Source organism: Moschus berezovskii, chromosome 21 (assembly GCF_049115385.1).
Source record: "Moschus berezovskii isolate FMDL1 chromosome 21, NW_MosBer_1.0, whole genome shotgun sequence".
Taxonomy (NCBI): Eukaryota; Metazoa; Chordata; class Mammalia; order Artiodactyla; family Moschidae; genus Moschus; species Moschus berezovskii.
Genome location: NC_142480.1, coordinates 43,883,617 through 43,902,481, shown reverse-complemented (window position 1 = coordinate 43,902,481; position 18,865 = coordinate 43,883,617).

The following is an 18,865-nucleotide window of genomic DNA, read 5'->3' as shown; positions in this document are numbered from 1 at the left end:
AAGAAAAACGTATCTGCTTCATTCCTCACATCCCATTTACCCTAGAACTTTGTTTTTTAGGCAAATATTTGTTGCATAACTACCAGATGAACACAAATTTTTTAAAAATACAATCAATAATGAAAAATATGTTTCCCAAGAACATTAAACAATGGTTACGCATTAAACACATACAAATCTAGAGACTGCAACACGAGATACTTCTAGAAAAAACTAAAGGGGTTCGGGACTTCCCTGGTGGTCTAGTAGCTAAGACTCTGGGCTCCCAGTGTAGGGGGCCTGGGTTGATACTTCAGTGGGTAAGGAGTCCACCTGCCAATGCAGGGGCACAGGAGATGTGGGTTCGATCCCTGGGTTGGGAAGATGCCCTGGAGAAGGGAATGGCTACCCACTCCAGTATTCTTGCCTGGGAAAATGCCATGAACAGAGGAGCTTGGTGGACTACATCTCCATGGGGTCGCAAAAACTCGGACACGACGAAGCGACAGAGCACACAAATAGGGAACTAGATCCCACATGCTACAACTAAGACCCAGCACAGCCAAATAAACAAATAATTTTTAAAAAAAAGACAAAATCCTGCTATAAGCCAATATCTCTATTTACTCTTATTAAGTCAGCCAAATTGTCCAACGTGCAGATAGAATTTAGGGGCCAGAAGGAACACTAAACTTGGAGTCAGAGGACCCAAGCCTCATTCCTACTCAAATCTCTGTTCCCTTACTCAGTATGTGCCCAGGGTTTGTAAAATGCAGCCATACACAAAGTACTCCCACGGGTGAGGTATGCAACTGATGACCCGTGTAGCACCTGTGACCACAGCTGGCACAGTGTGGGGACTTCATCAGCCGTAATTCTCCATCAGTCTTTTACAGACTAATGAGAAATTCAGCTTCCCAATAAGGGCATAACTTCCTAAATGCTCAGGTTCAAATGAATCACAAATCTGTTATTCATTTAGCTTTGGCACCAGTTCTGGGAAACAGTTGGTGAAAACAGTAAAAGTGTTGGTTAGGAGAGCCATGGGGAACAGAGCATGTGGCAATGAAGGCAGTCAGGGCACTGTATCCCTGTCTGCTGGCTGCATCTTTCTGTCGACCGAGGAGCCAGGGAGTAGGCAGGAGTAGAGAGTGGGAGAAGAGTAAACAGTGCAGGGTCCTTAGAGAGATGGGATTCACTATATTTGTTGTTGTTGTTGTTCTATCCACATATGGAGTAACTTTAATTCTTCGCCTCAGCGTCTCTAAAGAGTGGCAAACAGGAAAAAAAAAAAAAAATCCCACATACCTTGTATTTCTGAATTATCTCCAAAGGGTTAAGGAGGACGGGAGAGCTGCTGCTTAGGGTGCTGGCTGAGAGGGACTTGTGGTGGCCGTGAAAATGCACCCCTGGGACTTCCTTGGTGGTCCGGTAGTTAAGGCTCAGCCTCCCAATGCAGAGGGTGCAGGTTAGATCCCTGGTCGGGGGAACTAAGACCCTAAATGCCACAGGGTGTGGCCAAAGTTAAAATAAATTAATTACTTAAAAAATAAAAATTTTTGGTAAAAATGAAAAAGAAGAAAGAAAACAACAATGCACTGTGAACCTTGTACCACAGTGGTGTAATTGGTGTAATTGACCAAGGGCCCTACGGCTGGGCCCTTAATCTATCGCCCCCATGACTTGGCATGAAGGTTGCGCTGCCTGCAGGCTGTCCCTGTCAATGACTGGTCAAGGCAGGAGTCGGAAGAGCCATCCCTGTAGGTCAGCCTCCTTTGAAAGGTGGCTCGGTAACTCATCATCAGCCTTATGAAGAATGGCTGAGACTTTGCTCCAACTGAGACTCTTCCTCCTGGGTCCTCCTTCCTCCTGGTTCTTCTTCAGCCAGGCCGGCCCACACTGTGGTCTGACAGCTCCCTCCCCATTCTCCCTCACAGGCATTCCCCCCACTAAATCTCTCACACATCTAATCCTCTCTTGGCATTTTCTGCCTAGAGTTATAGAGCAAAGGAGCACACAGATCTGTGGTCAAGTCACTTCTCTGGGATTTCCCCTGGGGAGGTTCCTCCTCCCCTCCTCCCACCACCTGGGACGATGCCTCTTGGCCCACAGGAGCAGGAAGCCAAGTGCAGCCAGCTTTTTCTACTCAAATCATCCTCAAGCACCATAAGAACCATGGCAATGATGGAAAATTTATTATATCCTGCCACCCCCCACCCCTGCCCAATTACATTCCTGTGGTGATGAGCATTTCTGGAAAAACAGTATGAGCAGGTGGTTTAGGAGTTATTATACAGGGGACTTCCCTGGTGGTCCAGTGGTTAAGATTTTGCCTTTCAATGCAGGGAGTGCAGGTTCGAACCCTGGTCTGGGAGTTAAGATTCCACAAGCCTCCGGGCCAAAAAATCAAGACATAAAATAGAAGCAGTGTTACAATAAATTCAATAAAGACTTTAAAAAAATATCTGACTTTAAAGAGTTGCAATTCAGTCTCCTAAGGTCGGGTCTACCTTTTCCCCCCTCTCTTGCCAGTGTTCAAGCCTGGACCTAGGGAAACCAGGGACAGATCTCTGTTGAATAAATAAAAAATGACCAATGTCACACCTGGAGCTAACTACATTTAGGGCTCTGAGTTCCTTATCTGGAATTGAAAAGAAATTGTTGTAAAAAGCCTTAAATATTTTAGTCTGCTTTAGTTTATTTTGCAGCATTTCCAAATAATCACTTTTCCAGGATAGGTGGATAAAAGACAAAGTCTTTTCCAGAAAGAATTATTTGTATATAAAGTATGAAAAGACAGGAATGGGGTGTGTAGGCTTAAAAAACAATCACAACCTAAAAGTTGAGTTGTTTTATTCAGTGGGAATTTTTAGGACTTCAGGCTAGGAGGTAGCATCTTAAGTAACCCTGAGAGAACTGCTCCAAGGTGAGTGGGAGCCAGTTTATAGAAGTTTTGCAACAGAGGGAAGGTAGTCTGAAGGTCAAAAGGTTATTGTCTGTTAAAGGAAAATCAGACATCTCAAGATAGTGCTTTTCTTTGTATAGGAAGATGCAAGCGTCTGGGCTCACTGAAATCATTCCTTTGATATGCATCCCAGGTATCTGGGACCAGTGTCCTGTGTTCTCTCATCCTGAGTTTCCTCAGGGCTTACCGTAGGGCATGGCTGCTAGATAGCAGGTGTTCTTTCCTTCTTAAGCTCCTTCAGGCTCCCTGACTCTGGAGGGTGCCACCTGCTGATGACTGTGACATTCTTATTTACTGATAGGGCAGGAAATGTCCCATTTCTCAGGTGTGTTGGGATGGAGGGCTGTGTGGGACAGAGACAAGTAGCTGATCATGAAGAAGGTACAGAGACAGAAGGACATACCCTTTTTCAATGCCACTGTGACCTGTGTTTGCATTCAGCAGGCTCCAGGGTTTCCCTGGTGGCCCAGACAGTAAAGTATCTGCCTGCAATGCAGGAGATGTAGTTGGATCCCTGGGTCGGGAAGTTCCCTGGAGAAGGGAATGGCAACCACACCAGTATTCTTACCTGGAGAATCCCATGGACAGAGGAGCCTGGTGGGTTACAGTCCATAGGGTCACAAAGAGTCACACATGACTGAGCAACTAAACACACACACACACACACACACACGAACTACACCTTCGTGTCTATCTGTGGTGTTTATGTAAATCGCCACATCTGTACACATGTTATCTATTGCTTTCTAACTGCTTCCTCACAAAGGAGTTCCCCAAATTCAGTGGCTTCAAACAATAATCACGCATTTTGCTCATGAAATGAACCTTGGGCAGGGCTCAGCTGGATGACTGATCTCTCCTCCACAGTGTCTGGGGTTTGGCTGGAATGGTTCTAACAGTGGCAGCTGGAACAGCTGGGGCTGGCTGGGCATCTCTCTTCACGTAGTCACAGAATTTTTCTGTGTGGTCTGTCCAGTGTGGCAATCTCAGATTGGTCATACTGCTCATGTGTTGGCTGAAGGCGCCAAGAGCAAGCCTTCCAGTGACCGATATAGGAGTTGAATAGCTTTTTATAATCCAGGTTAGAATTCACAGAGTATCAGAACTTCCCAGTTCTGGTGGTCCAGTGGTTAAGAATCCTTGCTTCCACTGCAGGAGGCACGGGTTCAATCCCTGGTCAGAAAACTAAGATCCCACATGCTATACAGCCAAAAAAAAAAAGTAAAAAAAAAAAAAAGAAAAGAACTCACACAGTATCATTTCATACTAATCTAGTTGTACAAGTTATTACATGACTGCTAAAATTCAAGGAAAGGAAACATAGATATTTTTATTGATAAGAAGAGTGTCAAGAATTGGTAGCCATGTTTTAAAATTGCCACAGCATGCAACTCACATGCAAGGTCACTTATAGACACAATCATGTACAATTTAACCAATGTCACTCTCCTTACACTGATGCTGGGAAAGATTGAAGGCAGGAGGAGAAGGGGACGACAGAGGACAAGATGGTTGGACAGCATCACCGATTCAATGGACATGAGTTTGAGCAAGCTCTGGGAGATGGTGAAGGACAGGGAAGCCTGGTGTGCTGCAGTCCATGGGGTCCCAAAGAGTCGGACACGACTTAGTGACTGAACAACAATACCCTCCTGCCATCCTTTGGACTGGGAAAGCAGGGAGGCAGTTCAAATCTTGGAGTGATCCAGGAGGTCCTTCAAAGCCACCTGGCTCATCTCTATAACCATCAAGTTATGGGAGGTCTGAGAATACTCTGAAGTAGACCCTCCAAAGACAGAGGTATTCTAAGTGGCCTGAAGCACAGTTGCCTGAAGATTTCATCTCCCTCCTGACCTCGGAGATCTCATTAGGTCATGAGCCCACCTCCTGCTGTGACCCAGGAGGAGAGAGAAACGACTGACAGAGGTGGAGTTTTGATGGGGAATCTGAGGGGAGAACTCTGAAGCCATCCTGGCTGCCAAGCGGCCAGAGGAACCCAAACTTCGGGATGAGGGGCCCGTGTGCGTGACTTCAGCGAGGGGCTGCTGAGGTCAAGCTCTCTTTTCTCCAAATGCAGACGTTGGGAGGAAACTTGCTGCACTTTTGGCTGCTTCAGAGGATGTGGCCTGGGGAAACTCCCAGCCTGGCTTACTCTTTAGGTCCTCTGAGCTTATCATGACAACTTCCTTTTTCCACGTCTCTGACCGGGGCCAAGCAGAGAACAATGGTCTTCAGTGAGAACGCCGTCATAACACAAAAGGGGGAGGGGAGAATAGAAGTCACCTGCGTGCCCCCCACCCCTGCATCATCTCCCTGGGTCTGGTGGGGCCAAGCCTTGATCATCAGAAAGCACAATGGAAGCTTGCAAACTCTGTGTCAGGAAAAACGAGTTGCTCAGTATGACAGGGCTCCCAGCGGAAGCTTGGTTCCTATCCGAGGAGATCAATATCCAGGAAATCCTATGAGCAAAATAAGCAGGCAGGACTTCCCCCAGTTCCCCTGTCAAATTTGGAGACAAGGCTGAAAGTGGGCCCTGGAGAGAACAACCAGTTGTGAACCAAGGAAGCTGAGAGGCAGAGTGAAGACGGCAGGTGTCATAAATGCGGCTTGTGGGGGTGGGTTTTTGACTAACATTGTAGAGGCTACAAAGGAGATGGAGGTGAAAAGAGGAGCGGGGAAAGCCAGAGAGAGGTTGATTTTTTTTTTTTTTGGTCTATTTTTTGGCTGTGCCTCATGGCATGTGGGATCTTAGTTCCCCCACACTGAATATTCACTGGAAGGACTGAGGCTGAAGCTGAAGCCCCTATACTTTGGCCACCTGATGCAAAGAGTCGACTCACTAAGAAAAGACCCTGATGCTGGGAAAGACTGAGGGCGGGAGGAGAAGGGGACAATAGAGGATGAGATGATTGGATGGCATCACCGACTCAATGGACGTGAGTTTGAGCAAACTCCGGGAGATAGTTGAAGGAAAGGAGAGCTTGGTGTGCTGCATTCCATGGGGTCGCAAATAATTGGATAGGACTTAGCAACTGAACAACAACCAGGGATCAAACAGTTCACGTGTCCTGTGCAGTGAAAGTGCAGAATCTTAACTACTGGACCACCAGGAAAGTCCCAGCAGAGGTTAAAATTATAGACGGTCACACATAAGGTAGAATGTCTGAGTGCAACATGTCTGATGTGTTGATTTGTGATACATCCCTTTTGCACACCTGTGTGGACAGGTGCATACTCAGACCCATTTTCCCTTACCCTCTCTGAATCTCACTGGAACACTCATTGCTCATTCTGCTCCCCAAATGAAGGGCTTCATGTTGACTATGAAGACGAGTCCAAATCGTGGAAGGGTCCTGGTGCTCTGATTTGACCTCCTCTCACCCCAATTCTGCCCCCTGACCTGACTCTGTGATGTATTCTCTTGTCTCTAGGAACTTGGTCTTCCAGCTGTCTCCAATGGCAGTGGCTTTTCTCTTTCATGAATGTGTCTTCAAACCTCCTCCATCTTCCACATCCAGTGAAAATAAGCCTTTCCCACTCACCTGAGCCGGAAGAAATCTCAGCATGTGTTCCCATGGGACCCTGTGCCTGTGCACATCTCCTGGTACATCTTATACTGAAGCCATGGTGCTGTCTGGTGCCCTTGGCTGGTGGCTCCCCAAAGAAGAGAGCTGTCTATTTCTCTTTGACATTCAAGACACGCATGGACTGGATTCTACTATCATCATTGCCAGTAACGCCAAATATTCAACCAATTGCCCACTTCACAATCAGACCGATCCTGGGGCTGAAGCTTCGTTACTATGTCTGTGAAGTTTTACTTGTCCAACCAAAAGTAAAATTATCTTTTCTTTCCTCAATTGTCACCTTGGGAGAAGTACTAGAGAAAAGCCTATTTGAATAAGACCTTCAAGTGATCTGGGCAGGAGGACTTGGACTTTCTTTTTTCAGAAAAATAAGTTGATCAGTTGTGCCAACTCTTTGCAACAACACGGACTCTAGCCCACCAGGCTCCTCTGTCCATGGATTCTCCAGGCAAGAATACTGGAATGATTGCCATTCCCTTCTCCAGGGAATCTTCCTGATCCAGAGATTGAACCCAGGTCTCCTGCACGGCAGGCAGAATCTTTACTGTCTGAGCCACGAGGTGCTGAAGCTGTATTACTAAGTCTGTGAAGTTTTACTTGGCAAAGCAAAAGTAAAATTATCTTTTCTTTCCCCAAATGTCATTTCAGGGGAAGTACAAGACAGAAATCTATTTGAATAGGACCTTCAAGTGATCTGGGTAGAGGGTCTCGGACTTTCCACTCCCTAAATGGAATGGCCATAAGACACAAAGCAAATGCAGGAAGTGTGCTTGGTGAGAGCAAGTGAAACTGGGCCCCTTAAGGGCAAGTCTCTGTTGGAAAGGCCAGAACTCAGATTTCCCCGAACAGCCAAGCACTGACAGCCACAGCCACTCACCAGGCTAATTGCACGACAAATTTTACAAAGCTCCCATCATGCACTGGCCCTGTCCTGGAGCTGGGGATGGGTATGCAGGGAGTTTGTTTCATTAACACAGGTGTAAGGGGATCTCACATAAAACCACTGGAAAATTCAAATGCAGAATAAGTGCCACGAGACTCCGAGACATGAAAGTTCAGCCTGAAGGAGAAAGTAAGGACTTCCCAGAGAAGGCTGGGATGTGGCCATACTTCCTGCTTTGGGAAGGAAGTTGGTGAAAGTGAATGAAGCCCATGTGCAGAAAGCAGGGGGGCTAACAGATGGTGAGAGGGTCCCTGAGGCCTTCCAATCCTTTGTTCCAGTTGTTCCATCCCTGTTCAGGTATCTGAGACATCTCAGGGGGCTTCCTATAAATTCTTTAAAAAAAAATTATTATTGGCTGCTCTGGGTCTCAGTTGCTACATGCAGGCTTTCTCTAGTAGCAGCGAGAGGGGGCTACTCTCTAGTTGGGTGGGGTATGTGGGCTTCTCATTGCGGTGGCTTCTCTTGTTGTGGAGAACGGGCTTTAGGGCATGCAGGCTTTAGTGGTTGAGGTACATGGGCTCAGTAGTTGTGGCTCATAGGCTTAGCTCCAAGGCATGTGGGATGTTCCTGAACCAGGGATTAACCTGGTGTCCCCTGTGTTGCAAGGTGGATTTTTAACCATTGGACCACCAGGGAAGCCCAATAAATTTTCCTTCTTGTCAAAGTTAGATTTGTTTCATAGAAGGGCTTCAAACAAATGTATTTCCCCAACACAGCGCCAGCAGAAGAGCAGGTTTTGTCTCTGCTAAGAACTTTCCTGAAAAAAAAATGGTCCAGATTAAAGTGTCCTGCAAAACACAGTTCATCATCGAGGGAGGTGAACAGTGGCTGCCATGAGCTGGATGCATTGTGAGTGTCAGGTCCGGTGTTTCTCCCTTTCCAGTGTGGAATGGTGGTCTCATGACCTCCATTATTATTAGTAGTAGTATTATTTTTGGTTGCACTGGGTCTTGATTGCTGCATGCGGGATCTTCTATCCTTATTGCAGCAACATGCGGGCAGTCTTTAGTTGTGGCATGTGGGATCTGAATTGCCCTGACCAGGGATGGAACCCAGGCACCCTGCATTGGGAGCACAGGGTCTTAGCCCCTCCCCTGCCTTTCAGGATACCTCCCAGTGGGCAGTGAAGGAGAAGACTCACTCTGGAAAAAGCCTGTGTTTCTTCATACCCAAAAGTTTCTGGGATGCTCTTTTGCTCCGCTGCACCAGGAAGCAGGAAGATGCTCTCTTGCTTGAGGGGGAACCCCTGCACCCTGGCCTTAGTCAGAAGTCACTGTGGCATCAGCCATGAGCAGATCTCTCAAAGGAGAACAGATTCCCTCCCCTGACAAAGCTACTGACTCTGTGGGTTTTCTTCTTCAAGGAGAGGCTATAATTAGTCCTTGGAGGCCCAAGGCTCTTGGACTTCAGAGAACAGGGACCCAGCAGTAAAGCCCTACCCCCACCTTCCAGCGGGGACACAGCCCAGATGAGAGAATGGCCCTGGGGCTGGGAAAGATGTTCTCAGATCTGGGTATTAGTCCTGGCTTTACCACTCACTTAAACCCCTTTACCTTCCAGAAGCTTCTATGGCTTTAGTGGCCACAGGGGAGGAAGGGGAGGGCAGGAAGAATTGGGAGATTAGCACTGACATATATACACACTGTGCGCTCAGTCGTGTCCGACTCTTTGTGACCCCATGAACTGTGACCCCCTGAACCCCTCTGTCCGTGGGATTCTCTAGGCAAGAATACTGGAGTGGGTAGCCGTTCCCTTTTGCAGGGGATCTTCCTGACTCAGGGATCAAACCCAAGTCTCCTGTGTCTCCTGCATTGGCAGGTGGATTCTTTACCACTAGCGCCACCTGGGAAGTCCCTAGAATGATAACACCTACCGTTATAGATGTGGGGATCAAACTCCATAACCAAATTCCATAACGAGCTGCTCCATGTCAGTGTGAGCTGCTTCTTTGTGCTCTCAGGCCTCTGGGATTTGAGTGCTCCTAACATTTTCCCTTCTTCACAGTAGATTTTGCTGCAGGGGCCAGTGGCCTTTCATTGCCTGGAACCAGAAGAGTCCATGACACTGGGAATGCCCAGACCTGGTTTCTTGGCCCATTTTCCTTATAGGGCCTCAGTTTTTGCACCTGAAACCTAAGAAAGGCTTCCCTGGTGGCTCAGTGGTAAAGAACTGCCTGCTAAGGCAGGAGACATGGATTCGATCCCTGGGTCAGGAAGATCCCCTGGAGAAGGAAATGGCAACCTACTCCAGTATTCTTGCCTGGAGAATCCCCATGGACAGAGGAGGCTGGTGGGCTATAGTCCATGGGGTCGTAAAGAGTCGGACACAACTGAACGACTAAACAACAACCTAAGAATGTTGGACCAGAACATTTTCAGATTCCCTTCTACCTCCACAAACTCTTCAATCCTTATCTTAAATTCTTATAAGGCCTTATTAGCCTTCTAAAATAAGTCGAGTAGTGGCTACTCTAACAAAAAGGTGGGGGCAGGGAGAAGTCGGGAGAGAGATGAAACAAGCTAGGCAAAAGGCTGGAAATATGTGAAGCTGGCTGAGGAGCACTTGGGAGTTCTCTAGTCTCTCTACCTTGTGTATGTTATTAACTCCGTTTTTCTACGCTAGGGTTTCTCATGTGGCTCAGTGGTGAAGAATCTGCCTACCAATGCAGGAGACATGGGTTCAATCCCTGATCCAGGAAGATCCCACATGCCTTGGGGAAACTAAACCCACGCACCACAAATATTTAGCCTGTCCTCTAGAGCCTGAGAGCCGAAAGTACTGAGCTCATGTGCTGCAACTACTGAAGCCTGAGCACCTAGTGCCCGTGCTCTGCAACAAGAAAAGTCACCAAAACAAGAAGCCTGTGGACGACAACTAGAGAGTGGCCCCTTTCACTCAAACTAGAGAAAGCCCGCATGCAGCAATGAAGACCCAGCACAAAAATAAATACAAATTGTTTTAAATTCTATGCTAAAAAATGGTTTTTTGTCTTTTTTTTTTTTTAATAAAAGTTCCATTGAATTTGAGTGTCTCTATGATCTTCGTTTTCTGGCACCCTCGAGAAGTAACCATCCTAATAACAGGTACCTTCCAAAGGAAAGCCCCTCTCTTTGTCACCCTTGGCATCTGCATCTCCATCCCTGGGACAGACAGCTTCGGCTACTATGCTGCTCCAGTGTTAGAAAAGCTTGGGGACTTTCCAGAATCTTCAATTCCCACTTCCCATTTCTCAAGAGATGAACTATCACATTTCTAAAGGAAAAAGTCACAAGCAGGGGAAAACTCAAATCCAGGGTCAGCCAAGTTAGGGGTTTTAAGGAAACCTCCCAGGGGAGCTGCTCACTGGTGAACTGGTTGCAGTTCGGGGTTAGCTGCTCAGCTCTTGCCTCAGCCTGAGAGGACTTGAGGTCACTCCCCATTGCCAACCTGGCTGGGCTGGCAAACCCAAGGGCACGTGCTCTTCTCTCCAGACCTAGGAAAGGGCTCCCAGGGAGATGACTGAACCTCTTCCCTCGGGGGAAAAAAGGGTTTTCAGGATTACTTTTGGATTAGTCGCTAAGTCATGTGCGACTCTTTGCAACCCCTTGGACTGTAGCCCACTGGGCTCTTCTGTCCCTGTGATTTCCCAGGCAAGAATACTGGAGTGGGTTGTCATTTCCTCCTCTGGGGATCTTCCTGACCCAAGGATTGAACCTGCGTCTCCTACATATTGGCAGGCAGGTTCTTTACCACTGAGCCACCTGCTGGCAGGATTACTGAAACTGAAACAGAACCCCAGGACTTGATCCCATGGGCTACAACTAAGACCTGGTGCAGTCAAATAAATATTAAAAAAAGAAAAAAACAGAACCCTAAACAGAAGGAGGGCAACCCCAGCCCACGCGCCCTCTCTGGCTCTGTGCGCTCCCTGCCCAGCAAGCCAGGTTTGTAAGGGCCACCTACTGGCTCCTGCCCACAACAGGTGAGTATGCATCTACCTTGAGGAGCTGTGCACCTGTGCACAGCCCAGGAGGGCGGCCTTTCCAATCACGGGACTGCTTTTCCAACCATGGGACTGCAGGCAGGCTGCAGATGGTGCCTGCAGCCAAACAAGCCTCCAGGCTTGCTGGCAGCATAAGTATCAGTTCAGATTTTACCAGATTTTCCCCTTTGTGTGTTTTATGCAAAAAAATAGCCATGAACCTAGACCTGAATAACTTAGGTTTTTATCTGGACACTGGTGCCAGGGGAGGATTATGGGAGAGGGAAGGGAAAAGAGTGCTGTGTTTAGTTAATATCATTTCATGGAATATTTTCCAAATATCCACTATGTACCTGGTTCTGAGCTGCCTGCTGAAGTTAGAGAAAGATCAGACAAGCCCTGCCCTCAAGGAGTTCTCAGATTAGATTAAGTAGCAACAAGACCGGAGAAGGCAATGGCAAGCCACTCCAGTACTATTGCCTAGGAAATCCCATGGATGGAGGAGCCTGGTTGGCTGTAGTCTGTGGGGTCGCTAAGGGTCGGACACAACTGAGCGACTTCACTTTCACTTTTCACTTTCACACATTGGAGAAGGAAATGGCAACCCACTCCAGTGTTCTTGCCTGGAGAATCCCAGGGACGGGGGAACCTGGTGGGCTTCCATCTATGGGGTCTCACAGAGTCGAACACGACTGAAGTGACTTAGCAGCAGCAGCAACAAGACAGATGATGTTCTTATTGAGTGGCTAAGTCGTGTCTGACTCTTTATGACCCCGTGGACTGTAGCCTGCCAGGCTCCTCTGTCCATGGGATTTCCCAGGCAAGAAAACTGGAGTGTGTTGCTGTTTCCTTCTCCTGGGGATCTTTCTGGCCCAGGGATCGAACCCACGTCTCCTGTTTAGCAGGCAGATTCTTTACCAGTGAGCCACCTGGGGAGCCTGAGACAGATATAGAAGCTATTAAAAAAGAAAATAGAGGAGGAAATGGCAACCTACTCCAGTACTCTTTCTTGGAAAAGTCTGTGGACAGAGGAGCCTGGAGGGCTGCAGTCTATAGGGTTACATAACTGAGCATGCGTGCATGAGGGTGAAGGGAAATAGGTTGGTAGCAATAAACTGGTAGAACTAAAAAAAAGAAAAGAAAATAGAAAGCAGTGAGTGTCAAGGAGGCATAGATAGTGATACAAAAATGCTTAAAAGGAAAATGAATATTTTTTGAACATCCAGCATGTGCCAGAAAGGATGCCAGAAACCTTGAAAACCTCATTTCATTCAAAGCTCATAGAAGAATCAACTCTGTTCCACTGGGATGGAACCTGCCCCCAAAACCTGACAGGTAACACAGCTAGAAGCAGCAGAACCAGGAGTAAACCAGCATGGCCTGAATCCAAAATACATATATAAAATGCTGCCTGTAAGTTTTTCTTTCATTCACATACACACACAAATGAAGAGATGCAAACATCTGTTACCTCTATTCATCATGACAAACACGTGAATTGTCAGTTTTGTTCCGGATCATCGGGGCTCCTTTGTTGCTGGACTAGGCAAGCTCCTAGCCCAGAACCTACCTCCACTGGCCTCCGGAGATCGCCACCTCGTGTTTCCAGGTGGGACTGCAGTGGAGGAACAGAAGCCTTTGCCTAGGTTTAATATTCAGAGAGGGGGTTCCCTGGTGACTCAGATGGTAAAGAATCTGCCTGCCAATGCAGGAGTTAAACCAGTCAATCCTAAAGGAAATCAACCCTGAATATTCATTGGAACGACCAATCCTGAAGCTGAAGCTCCAGTACTTTGGCCACCTGATGCGAAGAGCCAACTCTTTGGAGAAGACCCTGATGCCGGGAAAGATTGAAGGCAGGAGGAGAAGGGGATGACAGAGGATCAGATGGTTAGATAGCATCACTGACGCAATGGACACGAGTTTGAGCAAACTCTGGGAGATAGTGAAAGACAAGAAACCCTGGCAAGCTGCAGGCCATGGAATCGAAAAGAGTTGGACACGACTGAGCGACTGAATACCACCAACAATGTTGTGTGAAAAGGGCTGCAGTGCAAGATTTGGCTTGGACTGAAAAAATCCAAGCCCCTGGCAAGGGCAATAGCAACCCTTCATGGGGAAGCACCTGCAAATCTAAGTGGCTATCTCTTTTGTTTACAATAAAGTCCTTTGTATTTTAAGAAATCCCCTGTCTGTCACAGCTGTTTGGGAGACACCAGAGATATGGGAGGAAAGAGGTTGTCCTTTGAGTTGTTCACAGTCTAGAAAGGAGATGGCCAAGTTCTTGAGCATTGTAATCCCATGTGCCAAGTGCTCTGATAGAAGGGAACACAGGGCAGGTTGGAGAGACTCCCCACGAGATTACCAGGGAACTGGCACTCCAGCACGTGTAGGAGTTTCTCAGGCTGAGACGTGGAGAGATGGGGTGGGAAAGAGAATAGACATCAGGGGCAAGCTCAATATCACCCAGTGCCCTACAAACGGAGACTCAAAAACCAGGGGAAGAAAGGGGAGCAGTGGTCAGGGGCCCCAGTCATAGAGTCTTAAGCCATACTAACAAGAGTAGCACTTATCCTGTGGATGGTGGGGCTTGAAGTAGGGCATTGACAAGGTCAGATCTGCATTTGAGAAAGAACATTTCAGGAACAGAGGAGACTCTGTATGGGAGAGGACTGGAAAGGATGAAGGCCGGGTAGGATGCTTTAGGTTTTTTTCTTTTCAATATTCATTTTTAATTATTTGGCTGCAACAGGTCTTTATGGAGCCATGAGGGATCTAGTTCCATGCTCAAGGATAAAACCCAGGGGCCCTGCATTGGGAGTGTGGAGTCTTAGCCACTGAACCCCTAGGGAAGACCTAGGATTCTTTCGTAATTTTGTAATGCTTGTGTGGGCTTCCTAGGTGGCGCTAATGGTAAAAAAAAAACCTGCCCACCAATGCAGGAGACAGAAGAGACACCATGGAGCAGGACATGGCAACCCACTCCAGTATTCTTGCCTGGAGAATCCCATGGACAGAGGAGCCTGGTGAACTACAGTCCATAGGGTAGCAAAGAGTCGGACACGACTGAGCATGCACACACACAATGCTTGTATAACTAGGAGAGAGATGCTCGGGACGCAAATAAAAGTAGAGCTCCTGAGGATAGAGAGGAAAAGATGGGGGAGAGGCATTTGTGAAGCAGACCAGCAACAACTAGCGACAGGGGGATGAGGAAGCTGGAGGGGCACATAAGGGAAAGGACACACTCTCAACACCCAAGAAGGAGGGCATGTCTTGTGGACAGGAGGAGAGCTGCCTAGGACATGCTGCAGGAATATCCAAGGGAGGCAGTCCAAGGGGTCTGCAGCTTAGGAAAGATGTACTTGGAGCTGTGTATAAGAGAGTGTTCATAGCAACTTATTCATTTTAGTCAAAAACTGAAACAACTCAGATAGCCCCCAACAGAGAAGAGAGAAACAGATTTAGAATAGTAGTTCTCTTAGCAAGGAGGCTAAGTGATTTGAAAAGACACTGGGAAGTTTTTCTGTTTGCTGTAAGTTTCTGTCTTGATCTGAGTGGTGATTACATGGGTTTGTACTCTGTAAAAATTCCCTGAGTTGTATACTTAAGCTCTCAGAGGAGCATGCATGTTGAGTCACTTTAGTCATATCCAACTCTTTGCGATCCTATGGACTATAGCCGACCAGGCTCCTCTGTCCATGGAATTCTCCAAGCAAGAATACTGGAGTGTTGTCATGCCCTCCTCCAGATATCTATACATACATGTATAAAAATATGTACATTTACAGACACATGCACACATATATATTTTTTATTTTATTTATTGCTATATATTTTATTATGGATACATATATATACACACATATGAAATAAATGCATATTTACGCACACATGTATATATATCAATTATTATTTTATTATATATTATTCTATATATATATATATATCATCCCAGATATATATATATCTAGAATAAGGAAAGAGTACACAATAAAAAAAGTTAGTGAAAGACTTGGATGAGCACTTTGCAATAGAGAATACTAAAGGGCCAATAAATAGATATAAAGGTGTTCAATTTCACTAATCATCAGAGAAATGCAAATTAAAGCCATTTACTCCCACCAGAATGGCTAAAACTTAAAAGACCAACAATACCAAGTGTTGGCACAGATACAGAGCAGCCTCTACTCCCGTAACCTTCTGATGGGAACATAAACTGATACAATCACTAGTACGCTGGATCTGTTCCAGTGGGGAACACGCATACCCTAAGATCCAAAAATCCCACTCTAAGGCATGTCTCCAGCAGAAATGAAGGTGTGCATAGAACAGCAGAGGTGCTAAAGAATATCCACAGTAACGTTATTCACAGTCAGCAAAAACAGAAATAATCCAAACGCCTGTCACCGTAGAATGGAAAAATAATCTGTGGTGTATTTATACGAAGGAAATCTATGCAACTTCGTAAGTGAACTACCTGCAGCTATGCACAACAACCTCGATGAATCTCATGAGGCCACAACTGAGGCAGAGAAACCAAACATAAAAGGACATTCTGCGTGATTCCATAGATACAGTGCTTGAAACAGGCAAAACTCAATGGTAGAATTTAGGGCTGCATTCCTATGTGGTAACAAGAAAAAAAGGGACGTGGTTTACATTAAAGTCAGGATGATGGAGAGAGAGGATTGTAATTAGAAAAGGCTTGGGGGAGGAAAATTGAAGCTGGAGGTGGCGACGCTGGCCAACTAAGGAGGTTCTATTTCTTGAAGTAGGTGTTGTTACTTGGATATTTGCTTTATAATAATCCACGGAGCTGTGAATTTATATTTTATGCACTTTTTTCCTGTGTGTTACATTTCACAATAATTTTTAAGAAGAGACAAAAATTACTGGGGGGAAAATACAGTATAGAGGACTCCACCAAGCAGAGAAGGGAGAAGGGCATCAGAGATACGGGCCTTACAGAGCCCACGTCACGGTGGGCAGGAGCGTTGTCTGATGGTCCCCCAACAAAAAAGGGAGCAATGGGAGATGAAGCCAGGACAATTCAAGACCAGATTGTGCAGGACCATGAATACAGCCACTATGTGAGCCTGTAAGGCTGTGCTACACTCAGCCAAGAGGCCAAGGTGTCCACCCTCTGTGTGCCGTGTCTGTTGGAGGAAGGGAGTTCTATTTTGCACAAAGTTCCACCTACTCAGGACTTCTCTGATAGCCCAGACTTAATCCAGCAGGGGGTTAAGACTTCACCTTCCAAATACAGAGGGTGCGGGTTCGATCCCATATGTCTGGGGGTCAAAAAACCAAAGCATAAAACAGAAGCAATATTATAATAAATTCAGTAAAGACTTTTAAAATGGTCCCCATCGGGGGGGGAACCTTAAAAAAAGTTCCACTTCCTGGAGGGGACAACATGTCTTCATATTATTTTCTCCTGTAAGTCTGAAGTTTTCTTTTTTCAATATGGTTAAGACAAGGGACTTTACTCTGGAGGTATTGCCACATGATAATGTGCACCAACATCAGACTCCTCAAGTCTGCAACACCCACTTCCCGGCCCAAGGGGAGAGCTCCTGAAGACAGCCTTTGGATTCTTGGCCATCCTGTGCCCCTCTGCATCTGGGAAGCATTCCTCAAACATCACAATCACCAACTCACGGGCTCCTTGCCTCCACTCAGCATCATTACTGAGGCTGGGCACAGATGGCAGAAAAATTAAGCCATTATAGTCATTAGTGGAATGTGGTGATCTCACAGGTGGGGCAGGTCCCAACTGCTCCAAAACACAGAACAAGGAAAGGTCAGACTGTTGGCAGAGATTTTACAGGGGCAGGCTTTGTGGACAGCGGGGTCAGAGGGACCAGCGAAGAGTCTGACATGAGGTATAAGGCCTGCAACTGTCCAGGTGAGTTTCCTCAATCCCACCTCCTACTCCGTTCCATTGCACTTTAGCTTCTCACTACAAAGGCACTGTATTGGGGAACTTCCCTGGGGGTCCAGTGGTTAAGAATCCACTTTGCAATGCAGGGGATGTGGGTTCAACTCCTGGTCAAGGAACTAGGATTCTACATGTTTTGTTCAGTTACTCAGTCATGTCTGCTCTTTGTGACCCCATGGACTGTAGCCCGCCAGGCTCCTCTGTCCATGGAATTCTCCAGGCAAGAATACTGGAGAGGGTTGTCGTTTCCTCCTCTAGGAGACCTTGCCGACCCAGGGATTAAACCTGTGTCTCTTGCATCTCCTGCATTGGAGGTGGGTTCTTTACCACCAGTGCTACCTGAGAAGCCCTTCGTTTAGGTTACCTTCATCCTATGACTGTTTTTACTCTTGCCTCCTTCCTTCTTGACATTTCACATACAGTAGCCAGAGAGATCTTAAGATCTGTATCAGATCATGTTAACTCTCAGCTGAAAGTATTTCAATGATACACTATTATACATGCCATGGGCAACTTAGCCTTCATGGCACAACAAAGTAAAGAACCAGCACAGCCTCCCACCACCCAAATAAAATAAATAAATATGACTTTTAAAAAAGGTCTAGTATTGGCTGAATATCTCCCCTTTATTAGACAGGTAAAAAAACTAAGTATAAGCAAATACCCTTCAAGTCAGCAGGAAGGTGAGCAGGAAGCTATGCTATGTTGACCATTCCTCATGAACACATCAGCACCTGCTAGACTCTCAGCTGTCCTCCTTTCCTCACTGGGGCTCTCTGACTCCCATTGGCCCCAAGCTCCCAGACAAGCAAGATTTAGGGGGTCCTGGGGGCATTGAGGGGCTTCAGCAACTAGGCAGTTTGGCTCACCCTTCTCCTTCTGACCTCAATCTTTCCAAGCATCAGGATCTTTTCCAATGAGTCGGCTCTTCGCATCAGATGGCGAAAGCATTGGACCTTCAGCTTCAGCATCAGTCCTTCAGTGAATATTCAGGCTTCATTTCCTTTAGGATTGACAGGATAGCAGAAGAGGTGGGAGAGAGGCATGTTACTATGCTTCATCTAGTTGGAGTTAATTGCTCCACACTTTACCTGGTGGATCAGATGGTAAAGAATCTTCCTGTAGTGCAGGAGACCTGGGTTTGATCTCTTGGAGATCAAACTGGAGAAGGGAGTGGCAACCCAATCCAGTATTCTTGCCTGGAGAATTCCTTGGACAGAGGAGCCTGGTGGTCCCAAAGAATTGGACACGACTGAGTGCAGAAAGTGAAGAACTAAAGAGCCTCTTGATGAAAGTGAAAGAGGAGTGTGAAAAAGTTGGCTTGAAGCTCAACATTCAGAAAACTAAGACCACGGCATCCGGTCCCATCACTTCATGACAAATAGATGGGGAAACAGTGGAAAAAGTGGCTGACTTTTTTGTGCTCCAGAATCACTGCAGATGGTGACTGCAGCCAAGAAATTAAAAGACGCTTACTCCTTGAAAG